The following is a 23,043-nucleotide window of genomic DNA, read 5'->3' on the forward strand; positions in this document are numbered from 1 at the left end:
AAAGTAAGGAGGATTGGACATTGGACTGGATCGTGGGGATACCTCTAGAGGTAACAAAAAATAAAATAAAAATATTTATGAATGCAATTCACATTAGATTATTTAAAAAAATATATTATAAAAATATCATTTACTAATACAATTCACACAATTATTTAAAAAATACTGACTTATAAATTATTAACACTATTACATATTTGATATCTAACAACAAATCATAAAATACGACAACATATTAATCATATTTAACTTGCATATTTAAAACTATGTAAATAATTTTTATTATAAATAAAATAAAATGTGCTATGTTGTGTTATAATTTTTATTATAAATAAAATAAAAAATTGTGAGACAAGGTATGTATACAAGGCATCACATCCACCAAAAATCTGTCAATCCAAAAGCATGATTTTCAGGGTGCATGTCCCTCTTTTTGTTACTAAGATTAGTTTGAAGAGCTTGTGTGCTTTATGAGTACCTTCTCATTATGATTATTGATTGTGAATAACAAGTTAAAATGTGAAAATACATGACTTCAATAGGTAGTCATCAAAATGACAACTTGATTTATAATATACTCGTATATAGTTAAAAATCCTCCTCCCTTCAAAATCTTAAGTGGAACAAAAGTTCCTTGTATGCTGACTAGAATTATTTTTATTAATGAAAAATGACAGTCACTATATATATTACTAAAATCAAAAGTTACATCTATTCGAACGGCTAGGAGCTCCAAGCCAAAGTACAAAAATAACTAGATACAGAGGGATCCAAAAAATAGCCACAACTATTCCAAAAAGACAAGATGAGGAAACGATATATGAACTCTCACAACTTCCACTAGAGCTGGTAGCCTTTGACAAAGTATGCAGTTGAGAGCTAGGGAGATAAAATCTTTCCTCCAAATGCTCGAGTAAAAAATGCAAGGAACTAAATCCCTTCCTTACCCCAACTTGACAATAAGTAAAACCAAGGTAAGGCGGATTGGACATTGGACTGAGTTGTGGGATGCTGTTAGAGGTTAAAAAAAAATAAAAAATAATTAATTGTCAATAAAATAATGCACAAAGTAAACATAATCCATTTTTTTCGCCTCAGCGCCTTCTTGAACTTAACTTGACAATAAGTAAGACCAACGTAAGACGGATTGGACACTAGGCTGCGTCGTGTAGATATGCTTATAAAGGTAAAAACAAAAAAAAAACTAATTAGGAATTGTTAACAAAATAATGCACAAAGTAAATATAATCCTCCTTCTTTCCCTTAACACCTTTTTGACCCCAACTTGGCAATAAGTAAGACTAAGGTAAGGCGGATTGGACATTGGGCTGCGTTGTGGGATAATATTAGAGGGAAAAAAAAATGATTTGTTAATAAAATAATACACATTAAACATAAGCCCCCTTTTTCGTCTCAGTGCCTTCCTGACCCCAACTTGGCAATAAGTAAGACCAAGGTAAGGTGGATTGGACACTGGACTCGATCGAGGTAAAAAAAAATTAAAAAAATAATGAATTGTTAATAAAATTATGCACAAAATAAATACAATCTCCCTTTCTTTGCCTCAACGTCTTTCTGACCCCAACTTAGCAATAAGTAAAACTAAGGTAAGACGAATTCAACTCTAAATTGGGTCGTGGTCATATCTTTAGAGATAACAAAAAATAAGAATTATGAATTGTTAATAAAATAATGCACAAAGTAAATATAAAGCCCCCTTCTTCGCCTCAGTGCATTTTTGACCCGAACTTGACAATAAGTAAAACCAAGCTAAGGCGGATTAGACACTAGGTTGGGTCGTGGGGATGCCTCTAGATGTAAAAATAAAAAAAATTAATTAATAATTGTTAATAAAATAATGCACGAAATAAAGAAAAGCCCCCTTTTTCTTCGCCTCAATGCCTTCCTGACCCCAATTTGGCAATAAATAAGACCAAGGTAAAGTGGATTGGACATTGGACTAGGTCGTGGGATGCTTATAAAGGTAAAAAAAAATTAAAAAAAATGAATTGTTTATAAAATAAATCACAAAATAAAGATAAGCCCCTCTTTTCGCTTCGCGCCTTCCTAACCCCAACTTGACAATAAATAAAATCGAGGTAAGGCAGATAGGACGCTGGGCTGAGCTGTGGGATGTAGTTAGAGGTAAAAAAATAAAATATAAAAATAACGATTTGTTAATAAAATAATAGATAGTAAATATAAGTCCATTTCTTCACCTCAACACCTTTCTGACCCCAACTTGACAATAAGTAAGACAAAGGTAAGCTGGATTGGACACTGCCCTGCTTCGTGTGGATATGCCTCTAGAGTAAAAAAAACAAATAAAATAAAATTATGAATTGTTAACAAAATAATGCACAAATTAAATATAATCCCACTTCTTTGCTTTATCGTCTTCCTGACCCCAACTTGGCAATAAGTAAGACCAAGGTAAGGCAGATTGAACACTAGGTTGGGTCGTGGGGATGCCTCAAAAGGTAAAAACAAATAATAATAATTATGAATTGTTAATAAAATAATACACAAAGTAAACATAAAACCCTGTTTTCCGCCTCAACGTCTTCCTGACCCCAACTTGACAATAAGTAAGACTAAGGTAAGGCCGATTGGGCATTGGATTGGATCGTGGGGATACCTCTAGAGGTAACAAAAAAAAATAAAAAAATCTATGAATGCAATTCACATTAGATTATTTAAAAAAAAATTATTATAAAAATATCATTTACTAATACAATTCACACAATTATTTAAAAAATATTGACTCATAAAATATTAACACTATTACATATTTGATATCTAACAACAAATCATTAAATATGACAACATATTAATCATATTTAAGTTGCATATTTAAAACTATGTAAATAATTTTTATTATAAATAAAATAAAATGTGCTATGTTGTGTTATAATTTTTATTATAAATAAAATAAAAAATTGTGAGACAAGTTACGTATACAAGGCATCACATCCGCCTAAAGTATGTCAATCCAAAAACATGATTTTGAGGGTGCATGTCCCTCTTTTTGTTACTAAGATTAGTTTGAAGAGCTTGTGTGCTTTATGAGTACCTTCGCATTATGATTATTGATTGTGAATAACAAATTAAAATGTGAAAATAAATGACTTTTTATAAAAGGTAATCATCAAAATGACAACTTGATTTATAATATACTCGTATATAGTTAAAAATCCTCCTCCCCTCAAAATCTTAAGTGTAGCAAAAGTTCCTTGTACGCTGACTAGAATTATTTTTATTAATGAAAAATGACAGTCACTATATATATTACTAAAAGAAAAAGTTACATCTATTCGAAGGGCTAGGAGCTCCAAGCCAAAGTACAAAAATAACTAGATACAGAGGGATCCAAAAAATAGCCACAACTATTCCAAAAAGACAAGATGAGGAAACGATATATGAACTCTCACAACTTCCACTAGAGCTGGTAGCCTTTGACAAAGTATGCAGTTGAGAGCTAGGGAGATAAAATCTTTCCTCCAAATGCTCGAGTAAAAAATGCAAGGAACTAAATCCCTTCCTGACCCCAACTTGACAATAAGTAAGACCAAGGTAAGGTGGATTGGACACTGGACTGAGTTGTGGGATGCCGTTAGAGGTTAAAAAAAGTAAAAAATAATTAATTGTTAATAAAATAATGCACAAAGTAAACATAATCCATTTTTTTCGTTTCAGCACCTTCTTGAACGCAACTTGACAATAAGTAAGGCCAATGTAAGACAAATTAGACACTAGGCTGTGTCGTGTGGATATGCTTATAAACATAAAAACAAAAAAAAAATTAATTATGAATTGTTAACAAAATAATGCACAAAGTAAATATAATCCTCCTTCTTTCCCTTAACACCTTTTTGACCCGAACTTGGCGAATAGTAAGACCAAGGTAAGGCGGATTGGACATTGGGCTGCGTTGTGAGATAACATTAGAGGGAAAAAAAAATGATTTGTTAATAAAATAATACACATTAAATATAAGACCTCTTTTTCGTCTCAGTGCCTTCGTGACTCAAACTTGACAATAAGACCAAGGTAAGGTGGATTGGACACTGGACTCGATTGAGGTAAAAAAAAAAATAAAAAATAATGAATTGTTAATAAAATAATGCACAAAATAAATATAATCTCCCTTTCGTTGCTTCAACGCCTTTCTGACCCCAACTTGGCAATAAATAAAACTAAGGTAACACAGATTCAACTCTAAACATAATCCATCTTTTTCGCACAGTGCTTTCTTGAACCCAACTTGACAATAAGTAAAACCAATGTAAGATTGATTAAACACTAAGTTGTGTCGTGTGGATATGGTTATAAAAGTAAAAACAAAAAAAAATAATAATTATGAATTGTTAACAAAATAATGCACAAAGTAAATATAATCCTCCTTTCCCTTAACACCTTTTTGACCTCAACTTGGCAATAAGTAAGACCAAGGTAAGACTTATTGGACATTGGGTTGCATTGTGATATAACGTTAGAAGGAAAAAAAATGATTTGTTAATAAAATAATACACATTAAACATAAGCCCCCTTTTTCGTCTCAGTGCCTTCCTAATCCCCACTTGACAATAAGTAAGACCAAGGTAAGGCGGATTGGACATTGGATTCGATCGAGGTAAAAAAAAATTAAAAAAATAATGAATTGTTAATAAAATAATGCACAAAATAAATACAATCTCCCTTTCTTTGCCTCAACGTTTTTCTGACCCCAACTTGGCAATAAGTAAAACTAAGGTAAGACGGATTCAACTTTAAACTGGATCGTGGTGATGTCTTTAGAGAATAAAAAATAATAATTGTGAATTGTTAATAAAATAATGCACAAAGTAAATATAAAGCCCCCTTCTTCGCCTCAGTGCATTTTTGACCCCAACTTGACAATAAGTAAAACCAAGCTAAGGCGGATTAGACACTAGGTTGGGTCGTGGGGATGCCTTTAGAGGTAAACAAAAAAAAAAAAAAAATTAATAATTGTTAATAAAATAATGCACGAAATAAACAAAAGCCCCCTTTTTCTTCGCCTCAACGGCTTCCTGACCCCAACTTGGTAGTAAGTAAGACCAAGGTAAGACGGATTGGACATTAGGCTAGGTCGTGGGATGCTTATAGAGGTAAAAAAAAATGAAAAAAATGAATTGTTCATAAAATAATGCACAAAATAAAGATAAGCCCCTTTCTTCGCCTCGCGCCTTCTTGACCCCAGCTTGACAATAAATAAAATTGAGGTAAGGCGGATTGGACACTGGGCTGAGCTGTGGGATGTAGTTAGAGGTAAAAAAATAAAATATAAAAATAATGATTTGTTAATAAAATAATAGACAAAGTAAACATAAGTCCATTTCTTCACCTTAGCAATTTTCTGACCCCAACTTGACAATAAGTAAGACCAAGGTAAGACAGATTGGACATTGCCCTGAGTCGTGTGGATGCCTCTAGAGTCAAAAACAAATAAAATAAAATTATGAATTGTTAACAAAATAATGCACAAATTAAATATAATTCCACTTCTTTGCCTTATTGTCTTCCTGATGCCAACTTGACAATAAGTAAGACCAAGGTAAGGCGGATTGAACACTAGGTTGGGTCGTGGGGATGCCTCTAAAGGTAAAAACAAATAATAATAATTATGATTTGTTAATAAAATAATACACAAAGTAAACATAAAACCCTGTTTTTCGCCTTAACGTCTTCCTGAGCCCAACTTGACAATAAGTAAGACTAAGATAAGACGGATTGGACATTGGACTGGATCGTGGGGATACCTCTAGAGGTAACAAAAAATAAAATAAAAATATTTATGAGTGCAATTCACATTAGATTATTAAATTTTTTTTTTTATAAAACTATCATTTACTAATACAATTCACACAATTATTAAAAAAATATTGACTCAAAATATTAACACTATTACATATTTGATATCTAACAACAAATCATTAAATACGACAACATATTAATTATATTTAAGTTGCATATTTAAAACTATGTAAATAATTTTTATTATAAATAAAATAAAATGTGCTATGTTGTGTTATAATTTTTATTATAAATAAAATAAAAAATTGTGAGACAAGGTATGTATACAAGGCATCACATCCACCAAAATTCTGTCAATCCAAAAACATGATTTTGGGGGTGCATGTCCCTCTTTTTGTTACTAAGACTAGTTTGAAGAGTTTGTGTGTTTTATGAGTACATTCTCATTATAATTATTGATTGTGAATAACAAGTTAAAATGTGAAAATAAATGACTTCTTATAAAAGGTAGTCATCAAAATGACAACTTGATTTATAATATACTCGTATATAGTTAAAAATCCCGCTCCCCTCAAAATCTTAAGTGTAGCAAAAGTTTCGTGTACGCTAACTAGAATTATTTTTATTAATGAAAAATGACAATCACTATATATATTACTAAAAGAAAAAGTTAATCTATTCAAAGGGCTAGGATCTCCAAGCCAAAGTACAAAAATAACTAGATACAGAGGGATCCAAAAAAATAGCCACAACTATTTCGAAAAGACAAGATGAGGAAACGATATATGAACTCTCACAACTTCCACTAGAGCTGGTAGCCTTTGACAAAGTATGCAGTTGAGAGCTAGGGAGATAAAATCTTTCCTCCAAATGCTCGAGTAAAAAATGCAATGAACTAAACCCCTTTCTGATCCCAACTTGACAATAAGTAAGATTAAGGTAAGGCGGATTGGACACTGGACTGAGTTGTGGGATGCCGTTAGAGGTTAAAAAAAATAAAAAATAATTAATTGTTAATAAAATAATGCACAAAGTAAACATAATCCATTTTTTTTGCCTCAGTGCCTTCCTGAACCCAACTTGACAATAAATAAGACCAACGTAAGACGGAATAGACACTAGGTTGCGTTGTTTGGATATGTTTATAAGGGTAAAAACAAAGAAAAAACTAATTATGAATTGTCAACAAAATAATGGACAAAATAAATATAATCCTCTTTCTTTGCCTTAACACCTTTTGACCCCAACTTGACAATAAGCAAGACCAAGATAAGGCGGATTGGACATTGGGCTGCGTTGTGGGATAACGTTAGAGGGGAAAAAAAATTGATTTGTTAATAAAATAATACACATTAAACATAAGCCCCCTTTTTCGTCTCAATGCCTTCCTGACCCCAACTTGACAATAAGTAAGACCAAGGTAAGGCGGATTGGACACTTGACTCGATCGAGGTAAAAAAAAATTAAAAAAATAATAAATTGTTAATAAAATAATGCACAAAATAAATACAATCTCCCTTTCTTTGTCTTAACGCCTTTCTAAGCCTAACTTGGCAATAAGTAAAACTAAGGTAAGACAGATTCAACTCTAAACTGGGTCATGGTGATGTCTTTAGAGATAACAAAAATTAATAATTATGAATTTTTAATAAAATAATGCACAAAGTAAATATAAAGCCCCCTTCTTCGTCTCAGTGCATTTTTGACCCCAACTTGACAATAAGTAAAACGAAGCTAAGGCGGATTAGACATTAGGTTGGATCGTGGGGATGCCTTTAGAGGTAAAATAAAAAAAATTAATTAATAATTGTTAATAAAATAATGCACGAAATAAACAAAAGCCCCCTTTTTCTTCGCCTCAATGCCTTTCTGACCCTAACTTGGCAGTAACTAAGACCAAGGTAAGGCGGATTGGACATTGGGCTAGATCGTGGGATGCTTATAGAGGTAAAAAAAAATTAAAAAAATGAATTGTTCATAAAATAATGCACAAAATAAAGATAAGCCCCTTTTTTCGCCTCACACCTTCCTAACCCTAGCTTGACAATAAATAAAATCGAGGTAAGGCAGATTGGACACTGGGCTGAGCTGTGGGATGTAGTTAGAGGTAAAAAAAAAAAATATAAAAATAATGATTTGTTAATAAAATAATAGACAAAGTAAACATAAGCCCATTTCTTCACCTCAACGCCTTTCTGACCCCAACTTTGCATTAAGTAAGTTCAAGGTAAGACAGATTGGACACTGCCCTGGGTCGTGTGGATATACCTCTAGAGTCAAAAATAAATAAAATAAAATTATGAATTGTTAACAAAATAATGCACAAATGAAATATAATCCCACATCTTTGCCTCATCGTTTTCCTGACCCCAACTTGACAATAAGTAAGACCAAGGTAAGACAGATTGAACACTAGGTTGGGTCATGGGGATGTCTCTAAAGGTAAAAGCAAATAATAATAATTATGAATTGTTAATAAAATAATACACAAAGTAAACATAAAATCTTATTTTTCGCCTCAACGTCTTCCTGACTCCAACTTGACAATAAGTAAGACTAAGGTAAGATGGATTGGACATTGGACTGGATCGTGGGGATACCTCTAGAGGTAACAAAAAATAAAATAAAAATAATTATGAATGCAATTCACATTAGATTATTTAAAAAACAAAATATTATAAAAATATCATTTACTAATACAATTCACACAATTATTTAAAAAATATAGACTCATAAAATATTAACACTATTACATATTTGATATCTAACAACAAATCATAAAATACGACAACATATTAATTTTATTTAAGTTGCATATTTAAATCTATGTAAATTATTTTTATTATAAATAAAATAAAATGTGCTATGTTGTGTCATAATTTTTATTATAAATAAAATAAAAAAATGTGAGACAAGGTACGTATACAAGGCATCACATCCACCAAAAGTCTATCAATCCAAAAGCATGATTTTTGGGGTGGATGTCCCTCATTTTGTTACTAAGATTAGTTTGAAGAGCTTGTGTGCTTTATGAGTACCTTCTCATTATGATTATTGATTGTGAATAACAAGTTAAAATGTGAAAATAAATAAATTCTTATAAAAGTCATCAGAATGACAACTTGATTTATAATATATTCGTATATAGTTAAAAATCTTTCTCCCCTCAAAATCTAAAGTGTAGCAAAAGTTCTTTGTATGCTGGCTAGAATTATTTTTATTAATGAAAAATGACAGTCACTATATATATTACTAAAAACAAAAGTTACATCTATTCGAAGGGCTAGGAGCTCCAAGCCAAAGTACAAAAATAACTAGATACAGAGGGATCCAAAAAATAGCCACAACTATTCCAAAAAGACAAGATGAGGAAACGATCTATGAACTCTCACAACTTCCACTAGAGCTGGTAGCCTTTGACAAAGTATGCAGTTGAGAGCTAGGGAGATAAAATCTTTCCTCCAAATGCTCGAGTAAAAAATGCAAAGAACTAAACCCCTTCCTGACCCAAACTTGACAATAAGTAAAACCAAGGTAAGGCGGATTGGACACTAGACTGAGTTGTGGAATTTCGTTAGAGGTTAAAAAAAAAATAAAAAATTAATTGTTAATAAAATAATGCACAAAGTAAACATAATCCATTTTTTCGTCTTAGCGCCTTCCTGAACCCAACTTGACAATAAGACCAACGTAAGATGGATTGGACACTAAGCTGCGTCGTGTGGATATGCTTATAAAGGTAAAAACAAAAAAAAACCTAATTATGAATTGTTAACAAAATAATGCACAAAGTAAATATAATCCTCATTATTTGCCTTAACACCTTTTTGACCCCAACTTGGCAATAAGTAAGACCAAGTTAAGGTGGATTGGACATTGGGCTGCGTTGTGAGATAATGTTAGAATTAAAAAAAAAATGATTTGTTAATAAAATAATACACATTAAACATAAGCCCCATTTTTTTGTCTTAGTGCCTTTCTGACCCCAACTTGGCAATAACTAAGACCAAGGTAAGGCGGATTGGACACTAGACTCGATCGAGGTAAAAAAAAATAAAAAAAATAATGAATTGTTACTAAAATAATCCACAAAATAAATATAATCTCTCTTTCTTTGCCTCAACGCCTTTCTGACCCCAACTTGGCAATAAGTAAAACTAAGGCGAGGCGGATTCAACTCTAAACTGGGTCGTGGTGATGTCTTTAGAGATAATAAAAAATAATAATTATGAATTGTTAATATAATAATGCACAAAGTAAATATAAAGCTCCCTTCTTCGTTTCAGTGCATTTTTTACTCCAACTTGACAATAAGTAAAACCAGCGAAGGCAGATTAGACACTAGGTTGGGTCGTGGGGATGCCTTTAGAGGTAAAAATAAAAAAATTAATTAATAATTGTTAATAAAATAATGCACGAAATAAACAAAAGCCCCTTTTTTCTTCATCTCAACGCCTTCTTGACCCCAACTTGGCAGTAAGTAAGACCAAGGTGAGGCGGATTAGACATTAGGCTAGGTCGTGGGATGCTTATAGAGGTAAAAAAAAATTTTAAAAATGAATTTTTCATAAAATAATGCACAAAATAAAGATAAGCCCCTTTTTTCGCTTCGCGCCTTCCTGACCCCAGCTTGACAATAAATAAAATCGAGGTAAGGCGGATTGGACACTGGGTTGAGCTATGGAATGTAGTTAGAGGTAAAAAAATAAAATATAAAAATAATGATTTGTTAATAAAATAATAGACAAAGTAAACATAAGCCCATTTTTTCACCTCAACGCCTTTCTGACCCCAACTTGACAATAAGTAAGACCAAGGTAAGGCGGATTGGACACTGCCCTAGGTCGTGTGGATATACTTCTAAAGTCAAATTCAAATAAAATAAAATTATGAATTGTTAATGTAGTCACATAAATCTGTCCACTTAATTAAATGAATATTTAGTATTTATTTGATTATTTAACCATCAATCAATAATTAATTAAATTAATATATTTAATTAATTCATCTTAACCCTCTTTTCCTATTAATTAAATAAATTATTCAATTTATTTGATTTAATTCACTTAACCAAATTCATACCATTAATTAAATAAATAAATCATATTTATTTAATTAAATCTTCTCTCACATTTAAATAAATTAATATTTATTTAAATTCTTCCAAAATCCCACCTCTCACATTTAAATAAATTAACATTTATTTAAATCACCTTTATCCTCCACCCACTTGCATTTTCCTACAAATGCAAGTTGCACAACTATTTTAAATAAATTATTTAAAATCCTATTTATCCTCACCCACTTGAAACCTTTAATGGTTTCCCTTGAAGTCTTCAAACTTAATGGCTTCCTTCTAGAGTCTTCTCAAACCTTTAATGGTTTCCCTTAAAGTCTTCAAAACTTAATGGCTTTAAAGTCTTCAAACTTGATGGCTTCCTTCTATAGTCTTCTTAAGCCTTTAATGGTTTCCCTTAAAGTCTTCAAACTTAATGGCTTCCCTTAAAGTCTTCTTAAGACTTTAATTGCTTTCCTTAAAGTCTTCAAGCCTTTAATGGTTTCCCTCAAAGTCTTCAAGCATTTTAATGCTTTATCTTCCTTTTTCTCATTTAAATAAATTAATATTTATTTGAATATTTATCCAAATGCAAATTACACCATTTAATTGAAATAAATGATTTTATTTTAATTGAAAATACCAAAATTCCTCCCACTTGCATTTTCCTACAAAATCCACTTGCATGCCTAAAACCCCTTCTAGATTCTTTTAAACCTTTCCTAATTAACCTAATCCATCCCCTAAATATTGTCACATTCCTAAGCAAATTGAAGTCACTTCTCAAAGACTCCAAAGTATTTGAAAAGCAATTAATGATTTGTGTGTTCAACAAATTAACCTCTAAAGTCTTTCAAACCACTTATGGCTTTTACATGACCATTAATGGTTAATTCCACTTGCACCCATGGTTAAAGACTTTGACCCCTAACTTAACCCTCATGTAACCCATGTCTCTTCAAAGCATTTATTTCTTTGACTAGGGTAACCATCATGTCCCCTCAAGCATTTAATGCTCTTTATCTCTCCTCTCAAGCCTCCTCATGGTGACACTTGTCAACATGGGATTGGGTTGAAAGTCTCACATGGATTGGATATCTTTCAATTCTAACCCTTGTTAAGATTACTCAATCTTAACCCTTCATTTCTCCATTTCTTCTATAAATAGAACCCTTTTCTTCAAGCAAAAAAGGAAGCATTAGAGTATTGTTGTTATATTGGTATTAACATAGAATTTTTTTATAGCATCACTATCTACACTTGCATAGCATTTGCTTATCATATTCAACCATTTTGAATCTCCATATGGCATCCATGGCTAGTGCTAAAAGCTGAGAGCTACATTCATTTGGGACTTGGAGAGGTGAGAAACAAGGGAGAAGCATCAAAAGGCATCATGGAAGCATATTAGGGAGGCTCTTCTCCTTTCTTTTATTTTGTTAAACTTCTTTCATGCTTTTTGAAATCTCTTTTGATATGTTTGGAATGGTTTTTAGTTCTTTGTTTTGTTTTTATGGTTGAAACTAACTTATTAACATTGAACTTTGTTGTTGCCTTGTCCCCATTTCTATGACATTAGTTAACAAAATAATCCACAAATTAAATATAATCCCACTTCTTTGCCTCATCGTCTTCCTGACCCCAACTTGGCAATAAGAAAGACCAAGGTAAGGCGGATTGAACACTAGGTTGGGTCATGGGGATGCCTCTAAATGTGAAAACAAATAATAATAATTATGAATTGTTAATAAAATAATACACAAAGTAAACATAAAACTCTGTTTTTCGCCTCAACGTCTCTTGACCCCAACTTGACAATAAGTAAGACTAAGGTAAGACGGATTGGACATTGGACTGGATCGAGGGGATACCTCTAGAGGTAACAAAAAATAAAATAAAAATATTTATGAATGCAATTCACATTAGATTATTTAAAAAAAAATATATTAGAAAAATATCATTTACTAATACAATTCACACAATTATTTAAAATTTTTTGACTCAAAATATTAAAACTATTACATATTTGATATCTAACAACAAATCATAAAATACGACAACATATTAATCATATTAAAGTTGCATATTTAAAACTATGTAAATTTTTTTTATTATAAATAAAATAAAATGTGCTATGTTGTGTTATAATTTTTATTATAAATAAAATAAAAAATTGTGAGACAAGGTACGTATACAAGGCATCACATCCACCAAAATTATGTCAATCCAAAAACATGATTTTGGGGGTGCATTTCTCTCCGTTTGTTACTAAAATTAGTTTGAAGAGCTTGTGTGCTTTATGAGTACCTTCTCATTATGATTATTGATTGTGAATAACAAGTTAAAATGTGAAAATAAATGACTTCTTATAAAAGGTAGTCATCAAAATGACAACTTGATTTATAATATACTCGTATATAGTTAAAAATCTTTCTCCCCTCAAAATTTTAAGTCTAGCAAAAGTTCCTTGTACGCTGACTAAAGTCATTTTTTATAATGAAAAATGACCGTCACTATATATATTACTAAAATAAAAAGTTACATCTATTCGAAGGGCTAGGAGCTCCAAGCCAAATTACAAAAATAATTAGATACAGAGGGATCCAAAAAATAGCCACAACTATTTCAAAAAGACAAGATGAGGAAACGATATATGAACTCTCAAAAACTTCTAATAGCGCTGGTAGCCTTTGACAAAGTATGCAGTTGAGAGCTAGGGAGATAAAATCTTTCCTCCAAATTCTCGAGTAAAACATGCAATGAACTAAACCCCTTCCTAACCCCAACTTGACAATAAGTAAGACCAAGATAAGACGGATTGGACACTAGACTGAGTTGTGGGATGCCGTTAGAAGTTAAAAAAAATAAAAAAATAATTAATTTTTAATAAAATAATGCACAAAATAAACATAATCCATTTTTTTCGCCTCAACACCTTCTTGAACCCAACTTGACAATAAGTAAGACCAATGGAAGACAGATTGGACACTAAGCTGCGTTGTGTGGATATGCTTATAAAGGTAAAAACAAAAAAAAATTAATTATGAATTGTTAACAAAATAATGCACAAAGTAAATATGATCTTCCTTTGCCTTAACACCTTTTTGATCCCAACTTGACAATAAGTAAGACCAAGGTAAGGCGGATTGGACATTGAGCTGCGTTGTGGGATAACGTTAGAGGGAAAAAAAATGATTTGTTAATAAAATAATACACATTAAACATAAGCCCCCTTTTTCGTTTCAGTGCCTCCTGACTGCAACTTGGCAATAAGTAAGATCAAGGTAAGGCGGATTGGACACTGGACTCGATCAAAGTAAAAAAAAATAATTAATTGTTAATAAAATAATGCACAAAATAAATATAATCTCCCTTTCTTTGCCTCAACGCCTTTCTAACTCCAACTTGACAATAAGTAAAACTAAGGTAAGACAGATTCAACTCTAAACTGGGTCATGGTGATATCTTTAGAGATAACAAAAAATAATAATTATGAATTGTTAATAAAATAATGCACAAAGTAAATATAAAGCCCTTTTTTTCGCCTCAGTGTATTTTTGACTCCAACTTGACAATAAGTAAAACCAAGCTAAGGCAGATTAGACATTAGGTTGGGTCATGGGGATGCCTCTATAGGTAAAAATACAAAAAATTAATTAATAATTATTAATAAAATAATGCACGAAATAAACAAAAGCCCCATTTTTCTTCGCTTCAACGCCTTCCTGATCCCAACATGGCAGTAAGTAAAACCAAGGTAAGGTGGATTGGACATTGAGCTAGGTCGTGGGATGCTTATAGAGGTTAAAAAAATAAAAAAATGAATTGTTCATAAAATAATGCACAAAATAAAGATAAACCCCTTTTCTTCGCCTCATGCCTTTCTGACCCAGCTTGACAATAAATAAAATCGAGGTAAGGCGGATAAGACACTAGGCTGAGCTGTGGGATGTTGTAAGAAGTAAAAAAATAAAATATAAAAGTAACGATTTGTTAATAAAATAATAGACAAAGTAAACATAAGCCCCTTTCTTCACCTCAGCGTCTTTCTGACCTCAACTTGACAATAAGTAAGACCAAGGTAAGACGGATTGGACATTGCCTTAGGTCGTGTGGATATGCCTCTAGAGTAAAAAACAAAAACATAATAAAATTATGAATTGTTAAGAAAATAATGCACAAATTAAATATAATCCCACTTCTTTGCCTCATCGTCTTCCTGACCCCAACTTGGCAATCAATAAGACCAAGGTAAGACGGATTGAACACTAGGTTGGGTTGTGGGGATGCCTCTAAAGGTAAAAACAAATAATAATAATTATGAATAGTTAATAAAATAATACACAAAGTAAACATAAAACCCTATTTTTCCCCTCAACGTCTTCCTGACCCCAACTTGACAATAAGTAAGACTAAGGTAAGGCGGATTGGACATTGGACTGGATTGTCCAATCAAAAAAATAAAAAAAAATTAATTGTTAAAAAAATAATGCACAAACTAAACATAATCCATTTTTTTCGCCTCAGCGCTTTCCTGAACCCAACTTGACAATAAGTAAGACCAACGTAAGACGGATTGGACACTAGGCTGGGTCGTGTGGATATGCTTATAAAAGTAAAAACAAAAAAAAATCTAATTATGAATTGTTAACAAAATAATGCACAAAGTAAATATAATCTTCCTTTGCCTTGACACCTTTTTGACCTCAACTTGGCAATAAGTAAGACCAAAAAAAGGCGGATTGGACATTGGGTTGTGTTGTGGGATAATGTTAGAGAGAAAAAAAATTCATTTGTTAATAAAATATGCAAATTAAACATAAGCCATCTTTTTTGTCTCAGTGCCTTCCGGACCCCAACTTGGCAATAAGTAAGACCAAGGTAAGGCGGATTGGACACTAGACTTGATCGAGGTAAAAAAAATAAAAAAATAATGAATTGTTAATAAAATAATGCACAAAACAAATACAATCTCCCTTTCTTTGCCTCAACGTCTTTCTGACCCCAATTTGGCAATAAGTAAAACTAAGGTAAGACGGATTCAACTCTAAGTTGGGTCGTGGTGATGTCTTTAGAGATAACAAAAAATAACAATTATGAATTGTTAATAAAATAATGTACAAAGTAAATATAAAGTCCCGTTATCGCTTCAGTGCATTTTTGACCTCAACTTGACAATAAGTAAAACCAAGCTAAGGCGAATTAGACACTAGGTTGGGTCGTGGGGATGTGTCTAGAAAAAAAAATAAAAAAAATAAATCAATAATTGTTAATAAAATAATGTACAAAATAAATAAAAGCCCCATTTTTCTTCGCCTCAACGCCTTCTTGACTCCAACTTGGCAGTAAGTAAGACCAAGGTAAGGCGGATTGGACATTGGGCTAGGTTGTGGGATGCTTTTAGAGGTAAAAAAAATTAAAAAAATGAATTGTTCATAAAATAATGCACAAAATAAAGATAAGCCCCTTTTCTTCGCCTCACGCCTTCTTGACCTAGCTTGACAATAAATAAAATCGAGGTAAGACAGATTGGACATTGGACTGAGCTGTAGGATGTCGTTAGAGGTAAAACATAAAATATAAAAATAATGATTTGTTAATAAAATAATAGACTAAGTAAACATAAGCCCCTTTCTTCACTTCAGCATTTTTCTGACCTCAACTTGACAATATGTAAGACCAAGGTAAGACAGATTGGACACTAGGTTGGGTCGTGTGGATATGTCTCTAGAGTAAAAAACAAAAATAAAATAAATTATGAATTGTTAACAAAATAATGCACAAATTAAATATAATCCCACTTCTTTGCCTCATCGTCTTCCTGACCCCAACTTGGCAATAAAGAAGACCAAGGTAAGATGAATTGAACACTAGGTTGGGTCATGGGGATGCCTCTAAAGGTAAAAACAAATAATAATAATTATCAATTGTTAATAAAATAATACACAAAGTAAACATAAAACCCTATTTTTTGCCTCAACGTCTTCTTGACTTTAACTTGACAATAAGTAAGACTAAGGTAAGGCGGATTGGACATTGGACTGTATCGTCCAATCCAAAAAAAAAAATAAAAAATTATTTGTTAAAAAAATAATGCACAAAGTAAACATAATCCATTTTTTTCGCCTCAATGCCTTCTTGAACCCAACTTGACAATAAGTAAGACCAACGTAAAACATGATTGGACATTAGGTTGGGTCGTGTGGATATGCTTATAAAGGTAAAAACCAAAAAAAATCTAATTATGAATTGTTAGCCAAATAATGCACAAAGTAAATATAATCCTCCTTTGCCTTAACACCTTTTTGACTCCAACTTGACAATAAGTAAGACCAAGGTAAGGTGGATTGGACATTGGGCTACCTTGTGGGATAATGTTAGAGGGAAGAAAAATTCATTTGTTAATAAAATATGCAAATTAAACATAAGCCCCCTTTTTCGTCTCAGTGCTTTCCTGACCCCAACTTGACAATAAGTAAGACCAAGGTAAGACGAATTGGACACTGGACTCGATCAAGGTAAAAAAAAATAAAAAAATAATGAATTGTTAATAAAATAATACACAAAATAAATGTAATCTCCCTTTCTTTGCCTCAACGTCTTTCTGACCCCAACTTGGCAATAAGTAAAACTAAGGTAAGACGAATTCAACTCTAAGCTGGGTCGTGGTGATGTCTTTAGAAATAACAAAAAAAAATAATTATGAATTGTTAATAAAATATGCACAAAGTAAATATAAAGCCCCCTTCTTCACTTAAGTGCATTTTTGACCTCGACAATAAGTAAAACCAAACTAAGATGAATTAGACACTAGGTTGGGTCGTGGGGAGGCCTTTAGAGGAAAAAATAAAAAAAATTAATGAATAATTGTCAATAACATAATGCACAAAATAAACAAAAGCCCATTTTTTTCGCCTCAATGCCTTCCTGACCCCAACTTGGCAGTAAGTAAGACCAAGGTAAGGTGGATTGGACATTGGGTTAGGTCGTGGGATGCTTTTAGATGTAAAAAAAATTTAAAAACTGAATTGTTCATAAAATAATGCACAAAATAAAGATAAGCCCCTTTTCTTCGCCTCACGCCTTCTAGACCCAGCTTGACAATAAATAAAATCGAGGTAAGGCAGATTGGACACTGGGCTGAGCTGTGAGATGTCGTTAGAGGTAAAAAATAAATAGAGGTAAAAAATAAAATATAAAAATAATGATTTGTTAATAAAATAATAGACAAAGTAAACATAAGCCCCTTTCTTCACCTCAGTGCCTTTCTGACCCCAACTTGACAATATGTAAGATCAAGGTAAGGCAAATTGGACACTAGGTTGGGTCGCGGGGATGCCTCTATAGGTAAAAACAAATAATAATAATTATGAATTGTTAATAAAAGAATTCACAAAGTAAACATAAAACCTTGTTTTTCGTTTCAACGTCTTCCTGACCCCAACTTGACAATAAGTAAGACTAAGGTAAGGCAGATTGGACATTGGACTATATCGTCCAATCCAAAAAATAAAATAAAAATTATTTGTTAAAAAAATAATGCACAAAGTAAATATAATCCATTTTTTTTGCCTCAGCGCCTTCTTGAACCCAACTTGACAATAAGTAAGACCAACATAAGACATGATTGGACACTAGGTTGGGTTGTGTGGATATGCTTATAAAGGTAAAAACAAAAAAAAAATCTAATTATGAATTGTTAACAAAATAATGCACAAAGTAAATATAATTTTCCTTTGCCTTAACACATTTTTGACCCCAACTTGGCAATAAGTAAGACCAAGGTAAGACGGATTGGACATTGGGCTGCCTTGTGGGATAATGTTAGAGGGAAAAAAAATTCATTTGTTAATAAAATATGCAAATTAAACATAAGCCATCTTTTTCGTCTCAATGCCTTCCTGACCCCAACTTGGCAATAAGTAAGATCAAGGTAAGGCGGATTGGACACTAGACTCGATCGAGGTAAAAAAATAAAAAAAAGTAATGAATTGTTAATAAAATAATGCACAAAATAAATATAATCTCCCTTTCTTTGCCTCAACATCTTTTTGACCCCAACTTGGCAATAAGTAAAACTAACGTAAGACGGATTCAACTCTAAGCTGGGTTGTGGTGATGTCTTTAGAGATAAAAAATAATAATTATGAATAAAATAATGCACAAAGTAAATATAAAGCCCCCTTCTTCATTTCAATGCATTTTTTACCTCAACTTGACAATAAGTAACACCAAGCTAAGGCGAATTAGACACTAGGTTGGGTCGTGGGGATGTCTCTAGAGGAAAACATAAAAAAAATTAATCAATAATTGTTAATAAAATAATGCACGAAATAAACAAAAGCCTCATTTTTTTCGCCTTTACGCATTTCTGACCCCAACTTTGCAGTAAGTAAGACCAAGGTAAGGCGGATTGGACATTGGGCTAGGTCATGGGATGCTTTTAGAGGTAAATTTTTTTAAAAAAAATGAATTGTTTATAAAATAATGCACAAATAAAGATAAGCCCCTTTTCTTCGCCTCACGCCTTCCTCACCCAGCTTGACAATAAATAAAATCGAGGTAAGGTAGATTGGACACTGGGTTGAGTTGTGGGATATCGTTAGAGGTAAAAAATAAAATATAAAAATAATGATTTGTTAATAAAATAATAGACAAAGTAAACATAAGCCCCTTTCTTCACCTCAGCGCCTTTCTAACCCCAATTTGACAATATGTAAGACCAAGGTAAGGCGGATTGGACACTGGGTTGGGTCGTGGGGATACCTCTAAAGGTAAAAACAAATAATAATAATTATGAATTGTTAATAAAATAATACACAGTAAACATAAAACCCTATTTTTCGCCTCAACATCTTCCTGACCCCAATTTGACAATAAGTAAGACTAATGTAAGGCGGATTGGACATTGGACATTGGACTGTATCATCCAATCCAAAAAATAAAATAAAATTTATTTGTTAAAAAAATAATGCACAAAGTAAACATAATCCATTTTTTTCGCCTCAGCGCCTTCTTGAACCCAACTTGACAATAAGTAAGACCAACGTAAGGCATGATTGGACACTAGGCTGGGTCGTGTGGATATGCTTATAAAAGTAAAAACAAAAAAAAATCTAATTATGAATCGTTAACAAAATAATGCACAAAGTAAATATAATCCTCTTTTGCCTTAACACCTTTTTGACCCCAACTTGGCAATAAGTAAGACCAAGGTAAGGCGGATTAGACATTGGGCTGCCTTGTGGGATAATGAGGAGGGAAAAAAACATTCATTTGTTAATAACATATGCAAATTAAACATAAGCCCTCTTTTTCATCTCAGTGCCTTCCTGACCCCAACTTGACAATAAGTAAGACCAACGTAAGACGGATTGGACACTAGACTCGATCGAGGTAAAAAAAAATAAAAAAATAATGAATTGTTAATAAAATAATACACAAAATAAATGTAATCTCTCTTTCCTTGCCTCAACGTCTTTCTGACCCCAACTTGACAATAAGTAAAATTAAGGTAAAACGAATTCAACTCTAAGCTAGTTCGTGGTGATGTCTTTAGAGATAACAAAAAATAATAATTATAAATTGTTAATAAAATAATTCACAAAGTAAATATAAAGCCCCCTTCTTCACTTCAGTGCATTTTTTACGTCAACTTGACAATAAGTAAAACCAAGCTAAGGCGAATTAGACACTAGTTTGGGTCATGGGGATGCCTCTAGAGGAAAAAATATAAAATATTAATCAATAATTGTTAATAAAACAATGCACAAAATAAACAAAAGCCCCATTTTTTTCACCTCAACGCCTTCTTGACCCCAACTTGGTAGTAAGTAAGACCAAGGTAAGGCAGATTGGACATTGGGCTAGGTCGTGGGATGCTTTTAGAAGTAAAAAAAATTAAAAAACTGAATTGTTCATAAAATAATGCACAAAATAAAGATAAGCCCTTTTTCTTCGCCTCACGCCTTCCTGACCCAGCTTGACAATAAATAAAATTGAGGTAAGGTAGATTGGACACTGGGCTGAGCTGTGTGATGTCGTTAGAGGTAAAAGTTAAAATATAAAAATAATGATTTGTTATAAAATAATAGACAAAGTAAACATAAGCCCCTTTCTTCACCTCAACGCCTTTCTGACCCCAATTTGACAATATGTAAGACCAAGGTAAGGTGGATTGGACACTGCCCTGGTTCGTGTGGATATGCCTTTAGAGTCAAAAACAAAAATAAAATAAATTATGAATTGTTAACAAAATAATGCACAAATTAAATATAATCCCACTTCTTTGCCTCATCGTCTTCCTGACCCCAACTTGGCAATAAGTAAGACCAAGGTAAGACGAATTGAACACTAGGTTGGGTCGTTGGGATGTCTTTAAAGGTAAAAACAAATAATAATAATAATTATGAATTGTTAATAAAATAATATACAAAGTAAACATAAAACCCTGTTTTTTGCCTCAACGTCTTCTTGACTCCAACTTGACAATAAGTAAGATTAAGATAAGGCGGATTGGACATTGGACTAGATCGTCCAATCCAAAAAATAAAAAAAAATTAATTGTTAAAAAAATAATGCACAAAGTAAACATAATCCATTTTTTTCGCCTTAACGTCTTCTTGAACCCAACTTGACAATAAGTAAGACCAACGTAAGACGGATTGGACACTAGGTTGGGTCGTGTGGATATGTTTATAAAGGTAAAAACAAAAAAAAATCTAATTATGAATTGTTAACAAAATAATGCACAAAGTAAATATAATCCTCCTTTGCCTTAACACCTTTTTGACCCCAACTTGGCAATAAGTAAGACCAAGGTAAGGCGAATTGGATATTGGGCTGCATTGTGGGATAATGTTAGAGGGAAAAAAAATCATTTGTTAATAAAATATGCAAATTAAACATAAGCCCTCTTTTTCGTCTCAGTGCCTTCCTGACCCCAACTTGGCAATAAGTAAGACCAAGGTAAGGCGGACTGGACACTGAACTTGATTGAGGTAAAAAAAAATAAAAAAATAATGAATTGTTAATAAAATAATGCACAAAATAAATATAATCTCCCTTTCTTTGCCTCAACGTCTTTCTGACCCCAACTTGGCAATAAGTAAAACTAAGGTAAGAGGGATTCAACTCTAAACTGGATCGTGGTGATGTCTTTAGAGAGTAAAAAATGGTAATTGTGAATTGTTAATAAAATAATGCACAAAGTAAATATAAAGCCCCCTTCTTCGTTTCAATGCATTTTTGACGTCAACTTGACAATAAGTAAAACCAAGCTAAGACGAATTAGACACTAGGTTGGGTCGTGGGGATGCCTCTAGAGGAAAACATAAAAAAAATAAATCAATAATTGTTAATAAAATAATGCACGAAATAAACAAAAGCCCCATTTTTCTTCGCCTCAACGCCTTCCTGATCCCAACTTGGCAATAAGTAAGCCCAAGGTAAAGCGGATTGGACATTGGGCTAGGTCGTGGGATGCTTTTAGAGGTAAAAAAAATAAAAAAATGAATTGTTCATAAAATAATGCACAAAATAAAGATAAGCCCCTTTTCTTCTCCTCACGCCTTCCTGACCTAGTTTGACAATAAATAAAATCGAGGTAAGGCAAATTGGACATTGAGCTAAACTGTGGGTTGTCATTAGAGGTAAAAAATAAAATATAAAAATAATGATTTGTTTATAAAATAATAGACAAAGTAAACATAAGCCCTTTTCTTCACCTTAGCGCCTTTCTGACTCCAACTTTACAATATGTAAGACTAAGGTAAGGCGGATTGGACACTGCCTTGGGTCATGTGGATATGCTTCTAGAGTCAAAAACAAAAATAAAATAAATTATGAATTGTTAACAAAATAATGCACAAATTAAATATAATCCCACTTCTTTGCCTCATCATCTTCCTGACCCCAACTTGGCAATAAGTAAGACCAAGTTAAGACGAATTGAACACTAGGTTGGGTCGTGGGGATGCCTCTAAAGGTAAAAACAAATAATAATAATTATGAATAGTTAATAAAATAATACACAAAGTAAACATAAAACCTTGTTTTTCGCCTTAACGTCTTCTTGACCCCAACTTGACAATAAGTAAGACTAAGGTAAAGCGGATTAGACATTGGATTGGATCATCCAATCCAAAAAATAAAAAAAAATTAATTGTTAAAAAAATAATGCACAAAGTAAACATAATCCATTTTTTTCGCCT

The sequence above is a fragment of the Cryptomeria japonica genome, chromosome 6, assembly GCF_030272615.1.
Source record: "Cryptomeria japonica chromosome 6, Sugi_1.0, whole genome shotgun sequence".
NCBI classification, from domain to species: domain Eukaryota; kingdom Viridiplantae; phylum Streptophyta; class Pinopsida; order Cupressales; family Cupressaceae; genus Cryptomeria; species Cryptomeria japonica.